At 42.6% G+C, this 7,978-nt stretch overlaps 1 pseudogene; it reads left to right on the top strand.

Annotated features, from left to right (window-relative positions):
• The first annotated feature begins 3,031 nt into the window (after nucleotides 1–3,031).
• On the top strand, nucleotides 3,032–7,327 carry LOC129063133 (microtubule-associated proteins 1A/1B light chain 3B-like; annotated as a pseudogene).
• The last annotated feature ends 651 nt before the right edge of the window (nucleotides 7,328–7,978 follow it).

The raw sequence follows: 7,978 nt of genomic DNA, 5'->3' as shown, positions 1-7,978 counted from the left end.
ATGATTTTATGAGCTAAATAGTATTGTCCACACAGAAACAAAGCTCAGAGAAGTTTATTAACTTGTCCAATATCTCATGGTTCATGGTTGGTTAACCCAGGGGTTTTCATGCCAACTCTCAAGTTTTTAACATGGAGTAATCTCTTTTTACTTGAAGATCCCCACATTCAGCAAAACCTAGTATTACGGGTGAATGAGAAGCCAGTCTCTATACAGGGAAGAGAGTCTACAGGGTGCAGCTCAGGGTAGGTCAGAGACCCACAAGGGCTTCCTTTCCGTTGGGAAATAAATACAGTGCAAATGCCCATGTGAAATAACACTTTAGATACTGTTAGTAAATAGTATTTGGTATGAAGTAATAGTTTATCTTTTGTGGGGAAGAAACTCAAGTAACCTCAGCCCTGAGACCTCTGTAAGGAAGGCAGGTTGGTGCTTTTTGCAACCTCACAGCAGCAGAAACAAGCAGAGGGGGAAGACAGAACTCAGAAGAGGAAATCTAGTGCACTCGTGCTACTTCACTGTTTCCCAGCACAGGCAGAATTCTTTTTCTGGATCAAACGGGACTGGGGAGATGTGAATGAGCACTTCATAAATATTTAGTCAAAGCAGTTACCTTCTTTCCATTTCCTTTCAATAATCCGCATTGTCTGGTGTGAACTAACTGGCAGTTTTCTAAGACATGACAAAGAATATTCTACCTAAGTTAATAGACAACATACCAAAAGGGATGGGGAGCCCTGAACAGCCTTCAAGTGATAATAGCTAAATTAAATATAGTGATCAACTTAACGATAAAGACTTTCTTGAATTGGCATGTAATGTGAGCAATTTCCATATAATTAATGGTTGCTTGGATGTGGAGTGACTAAGTCAGTGGCTGCCTGGTTTCCCATTAGGTAGAAAACATATTGCCATGCAGATGTTTCACTAGCTATCAGTGGCTTGATTTTAAATAGGCAAGTTCCTTCTCTTTGCAGTGAATTCAGTGCAATCCACTTCAAAACAACAAATTTCTTTTGAGTACCTAGTATATGCAATGCAATCTGGTAGGCCTGAGAAGAGGAACAAAAAATAAGCCTCAATACTTTCTCTGAAGAAGGCAATAAAGATAAAGACAATACGTGTGCATACATTGCAATCATTTATGAGAATAAGATAAGCGAGTGAGCATACCTGGTCCAGGTGGAAAAGCTTCGTCATGCATTTGAGATGATAAGGCATGGCCAGACAGAGGAATTTCCAGGAAAAGGGATCAGTTTCTGTCAAGATAGGAGGCAAATAATCTCTGAGCATCTCCAGGGAAGAACAAGTGTGGCTGACAGGAAGCTGAGGGTTCAAAGTCTGGTAGAACTAGTTTATGCTCTCCAATATATAGTCACTAGCCACATGTGGCTACTGGGCATTTGAAATGTGTCTAATCCAAACAGAAATTTGCTGTAAATATCAAATTGCTATAAATGTAAATACACACAAGATTTGAACACTTAATTTAAAAATATCTTATTAGAAATGCAGATCAAAACCACCATGAGGTACCACCTCACACCGGTCAGAATGGCCATCATAAACAGATCCACAAACAACAGGTGCTGGCGAGGCTGTGGAGAAAAGGGAACCCTAGTGCACTGTTGGTGGGAATGCAGACTGGTGCAGCCACTGTGGAAAGCAGTGTGGAATTTCCTCAAAAAGCTGAAAATGGAACTGCCTTTTGATCCAGTGATTCCCCTGCTGGGACTATACCCTAAAAATACCAAAACGCCAATACAAAAGAACCTATGCACCCCAATGTTCATAGCAGCACAATTTACAATAGCCAAGTGTTGGAAGCAACCTAAATGCCCATCAGTAAATGATTGGATCAAAAAGTTATGGTACGTATACACAATGGAATACTACGCAGCAGAAAGAAAAAAAGAACTACTAAACTTCGCGACAGCATGGATGGAACTGGAGAGCATTATGCTAAGCGAAATAAGCCAGGGGGCGAAAGACAAATACCATATGATCTCACCTATAAGTGGAACCTAACCAACAATACAAAGATGCAAGGAAAATAAGACCAGCAACACTGAAAGGAAAAGAAATCAACAGAGACAAGAGGGAAGGGGGGGGCAGGGAAAGGGAAGGGAAGGGGAAAGTCAAGGAACATATAGCAAGGACTCATGGACAAAACCAAAGGGGAAGAGCTGAGGGAGGGAAGGAAGGAGGGGGCAAGGGAAAGTGGTGGTGGGTAGTCAGAGACAAATATATTTGAAAAAATAAATTAAAATAAATTAAAAAAAGAAAAAAGAAAAATATCTTATTAATATTTTTATAGTGCTTTTATGTTGCAATCATATACGAATTGTAGGGAAGGAAAAAAGTTGTTTTGTTTTTTTCCTTACTGACCTTAGGTTCATTCATGGAGATCCCAAAAATTAGACTGGCAAAAGGCAGATTCACAAAAGAAAAACAAACCGAATTTTATTAATGCATGCGTTGCTCATAAACAGGATTACTCAGTGATGAATGGTGCTTAGAACTTGGGGTGATAGAGCTTTTTAACAAAGAACAATAAATTTGTAGAGAAGTAACAAGACCAAGGAAAAGGATTTTTAGCTTCTGGGACAACAAATTGTGGGAAGACAAACTAATGGAGGATAAGGTCATTTTTAGCAAGAAAGAGTCTAGAGTTGTCTCCAGTGATTAAAATCCTCCTGCCTTCCCTAAGAGAACGGGAGAAGGCGGGGAGTTTTTCTCGTGTCTGCTTCTTTCCAATTGCCTTCAGCCAAAATAATCCTTATGCCATCCTGGCATATTTTGGGGTGGCAAACTCTGAACCCCTTTCAGGATATATTAGATTAAATAAAATCTATTACTAAAATTAACTCCACCTATTTCTTTTTACTATTTTAATGTGACTGCTGGAAATTTTAAGTTACCTATGTGGCTAATATTATTTTTCTAAAGGATAGTGCTTGGCCAAATTATGGCACACCTTTTCAGACAAAGTGTCTGAAAAACACTTTACCCTCGGCACTGGGTTTTAGCGATGAGAGGTGGACAGGACACCGTCAGCGAGGTAGGCCCCCTGCTGCTATTGCGAGAGGGGAAACAGGACCAAGGGCTGGAAAAAGGCTGGAAAACAGCTTCCCGCTGGGAGTGGGCGGTTGGGGTTTTATTCTTAAAAGAAATAAATGACAAAGGCACTAATGACAGTGCTGCTGTGGTGGGTAAAAGGGGAAGAGGTCACTATCAAGAAAAACTAGAGGTAACCCAGTTCTGGGTTTGCTCTGTTTAGATTTTACAGCAATATGCTATTCAAGAAAGTACTTTACCGTTAAAACTTCTGTAGGAAAAATGTGTGTTACTACCAGTCTGAATCTCTCTTCCCTGTAACTTTATTTTCCCTTTGAAATGATAGCCTTCAATGGAATTGTAAAAAACTGAAGGTGGTTTAGGGGCCTAGTTATTGAGTTTTGCATATTGTTTGAAATTTACTTTTGGGTACTTCAGCAGAGAGAGTGTGATATGCAGATGTCTGTTTAAATTAGTTTTCATCAATCCCCAAGGAGATGTTTGTTAACACCTGAAGTATTCTAAACATAAATCTATGCTTGAAAGGTAGGTAATATAGAGACGGTGTCACATTCTGGATGACATTTCTGCAAGCACTTCAAAAATTGCCACCTGAACCTGCACTTAATGGGATTTTTAAGGGATAGTGTAAAACCTTTTCAATGGGGACATGACTGATTTGCAATCTGAGGAGCCTGGCAGCCTTGGGAAAGACTCCTAGATTTATGTTCCTGTCGTGCATTTATTTCTTCTCTTAAGAGGATTCTCTTGTCTAATCCAATTAGAAACTTAACTGATCTTGAGTCAGAACATTTTCTCATTTTGTCTGGGAAAGAGCCTTTCAGACAAAGTGCTTGTTGGAGTTCCTAGATGAGCAGGGAGCTAGACTTTCACTCAGCTTACAGAGCAAGAAGCATGAGTGTTTAGCAGTCAATTTGCAAACATGTCTTGGTGTGAGATTTATCTTCAGGAGAGATTATGGGAAGACCGATAGCTCAGTGACCATACATCCTGGTTTGTCCAGGAAAGTCCCAGTTTCAGTGTCCAGGCTTGATTATTAATAACACCACCTTTTACTTCTAAAGTGCCTCAGTTTGAATGATCGATTATATGGTTACTTTTTTTAATGGAGGTTTTAAAATACATCCACAAATTCTTTGCTATTCCTCCCTTCAGGTAAAACCTACTGTCCTGCCCCTTGACCATGGGCTGGATTAATGAGTGGCCTCTAAGGAGTAGAGTAAGGCGGAAGTGACAGTGTGTGACCTTGGTGTAGGTCACTAAATTAAAGTTCTTACTCTCTTTTGGATCAATCACTCTAGGAGAAGCTAGGTGCCACACTGTGAACCTTTTATGATCAAGGAATCTGGGATTCCGATAAAGCAACTTGCCTCAAATCCCACGGCGGTGGAACCAGCACTCACCCTGTCTTTCTTACGCCAAACCCACACTCTTAAAGGAACACAGGTACCCTCTACTGCCTTGAAGAAAAGAATCCAGAAAAATGATATAACAGAAATTTTGACAAAAGGCCATGAGCAAATGCAGAAAGACATTGTCTGGAAGAGATAGGAAGTCTAAGGTTTTATGTGCTGTTTTTAAGCCATATTTTTTTCCGGAATGTATAATATATTCACATCATCTAGAAGACGTGAACTACACTTCAGTGAAATGTCTCTCACCTCTTCTCCCAGCCTCCTAGTGCTCCTTCCTGAAGACAATCAATATTACTAGCTTCTTGTATATCTTTCCAGAAATAGTCTTGCTCATACAACACCATACATACGCTCTCACCACAACCTTTTTTCTTTATACAAATAGCATAGACACTGTTTAGCTAACAATGCCATTTTTTTTTACTTAACAATGAATTGTGAATGTCATTCTGTATCAGTACATTAAAAAGTATTATTTTTATGGTTGCATTATGTTCCAGGGAATCGTGTGACATAATTTATGTAATGACTACCTTTGTGATACTCATTTTCAGTTATTTTCAATTTTTTTTTTTAAATGCTGTGATGAATAATCTTCTTTGCATGTCGCTTCTGATTGCAGGCTTTCAGACCAGAGTTCGCCCCACTGCCCTCAGGCGCCGAAGGGTCAGTCTGAGGGCGAGGGCATGGTGGACTAAACTGGCTCGTAGTTAAAACTCGGGGGGACACTGAAATGATTGCTTTCCTTTTCCATCATTCTGGGCGTGGGATGAGGGCAAAAGGGAAGATTTCTCAATTCTCTTAAATAAATTCATAGGTATCTATTTTCTAATCCATTTTGTCAGAGAAGAGCTGATGAAATTATTTAAGCTTGGCAGGAGGTATTCAACACATTCTCATTTGTGCACCAAGGAAATAGCGGATGCTTTCTAATATAAATACTTTTAAGTCTTTTCCACAAATTTCTCCCTTCCTCTGTATTCTCTTTCTACCAGCTCCCTCCCTCCTCCACCTTTAGGCGTCCAATTGTCCTGGCCTGAAAGGTGTGGTTTGTCCCTGCGTCTTCCTTTTGTTTCACTGTGAGTCACGGTGCAGAGGTCAGAAGAGCTGGCAGTGAGCTCACGTGCTCATTCTTTGTTGCCAGGGCAGTGAGTCAGCTGGGATGGGAGGCTCCTTCCTAGCAGGAGAGGCTGTGCTCCCACCAGCTGCTCAGGGCGGGGCAGGCCCTCCTCCCACTCCTTCCTCCCAACTTGTGTAACTTTCCCCGGGCCCAGGTCTGCGCGTGCTGGACAGCTGGCAGTCCCAGGCAAGTTCTGTGGACAGCGGTGGCCTTCCATGGTGTGTCTCCCCCCCGTTTTGCAGCAGGCCGCTTTCTCACATCCGCCCTACAAAAAGGAAGGATATGGATAGGATTCAGGACATGTTACTCCCAAATATGGCACCTTGGCGTATTGAGTATTTTTTTTAAAGTTGAAGGAGTTTGAGAAAATAGCAGAAGCAGGAAGGTCACTCTGATCTCTCCACCCTCTTCTCCGCCCCTGGAGAAGTGCCCTCCCCATACCTGGAGGAAAGGAACATCCTCATCTCCCAGGACTAAGGGCCATCGCGGAGAATCCTAGCAAACAGGCCTTGCTTCGCTTCCCCCAGTGCTCTGCGCTCACCTCCCACTCCTTAACCTGTCACATTGCTCCACGACTGCCCGCCTGTCACCAAACCTAGAATAAAAATAAGTCAGCTTTGTTTCTTTGGGTCTTCATTTCCTTATGAAGCCTCCAATGCCACATAAAATTTATTTTAATAAATTTGTATATTGTTAATCGGTTTTTGTTAGTTTAATTTTCAGACCCAGACAGCGACTGTAAGAAGGGCCCATAAAACTTTTCCTCCCCTGCGGTATCGAGGGGGCATTTCCTTCCCCTGGCAGGCAGACCCGGGCTGCATATCCCACAGACGTGCTGCCCAGGACCCCTCTCTGTGGGACGGCTGGAGAACAGACGCCTCCCTCCTCCTGTCCCCTCAATGGCCCAGCCCGGTAATGCTTTCCTTCCCCCAGTAAAACCTCTCCCTTGACTCATGCTGTGTGGTGGTGTAGAATTTGTCCTGTACCCTGACATGAGATAAATGGTGAACACAAATAGACCCATCTTGTTTGACAGGGGGCTGGCTCCTCAGTCCCCAAATCCTCCTGATCCTATCGTGGCTGGTTTACTGAATGAGCTGGGCTTGATAGATGCGAGCAAAGTGCAATGGTTTTCCTTCTCACTCCTCCCCCTCAGAGCTGCCCTGTGGACGCGTGTCAGGCCAGCCCTGGAAGACATCTCAGGCAAGTCTGTCACTTTTCCAGTCACTGTTACATAATAAAAAGTCCAGTCCAGTTGGCCCAGCTGTGGAGTGGCGGAAGGGGGCAATGGACGTCACTGTTGCCTGAGTCACAGCCGTCACCTGCACCCAACGTCGCACCAGCCCACTCTCCCTCTCCCTGTTGTGGGAAAAGACTTTCAAACAGCTCCGTGCCTTCCACAAAGGGTAAAAAGCGGCCGACTGATCCAAGAACAGCATCCTACCAGAATCCCAGGGACAATAGAAAGATACAAGGGTGAGAAGCGGCTCCCTGTGCTAGATGAAACTGAGCTCCTTGGACCAGATCATGTCAACAGGAGTAATTAATCAGAATAATTCAAAAGGCGTACAGCTGAATGCTAATCAAGCCTTCTTCCTGTTGGTGCAGGAACACTGAATGGTGAGTGTTACCATGGCGACTTCTGGCGTACGAAAGTGAGAATGATGAAGATGGATTCCCGCATGTGCGATATGCCTCTCAGGAGACAGAATGAAAATGCCCGTATAAGACTAGCAAAACCCATCCAGTCTAGAATGTTTTACACCCTTACCAAGAATAACAGAAATATTACCAAGACTGATCAATTTGTCCAGTCACAGGTCATCAAAGCAGGGGTGTCGAAGCAGAAAAACTGAGCTTCAAATGAGCACATTTAGTGTTGGGAAAATTGCATTATTTAACCTAAAAGCTCTCATTTTCAAATATTAGACGTTTAAGAATAAACTACTTTGTGTCTCAAGTTGCCAATAACATAGACCTTGGAGTTACTTTAATGTTTTTTTCACCCAATAAGAACTTGCAATTCAAGCAGTAACTTAAAGGCACAGAGACATTGTCTTCGGGTTGAACCTGCTGGCTTTTTACAGAAGGGTTTTTATTCAACCGGAGAAATCTTCACGAGAAGATCTTTAAACATGAGTTACCAGGCCTAAACCCTCCAAAACTCATTTGCCGTAATAGTTGGCACAAAGCAGGGTACATAGGTGTGTGTTTTTGTTGAAAATCCTGGCTCTGGCTGTTCAAGATTCCTGATTTCCTATAACAAGTATGAGAGGGGACCCCCAAAACCTTGGAATTGTCTTCTGGAGGGTGGGCCCCTTATAGTACAGGCTTTTTCCACTCGGAGAGCGTTCTCGGAACCCAT

The sequence above is a fragment of the Pteronotus mesoamericanus genome, unplaced genomic scaffold (genome assembly GCF_021234165.1).
Source record: "Pteronotus mesoamericanus isolate MK-2021 breed Mesoamerican mustached bat unplaced genomic scaffold, CSHL_Meso_final scaffold_85, whole genome shotgun sequence".
Taxonomy (NCBI): Eukaryota; Metazoa; Chordata; class Mammalia; order Chiroptera; family Mormoopidae; genus Pteronotus; species Pteronotus mesoamericanus.
This window is presented reverse-complemented; position numbering and strand designations above follow the sequence as displayed.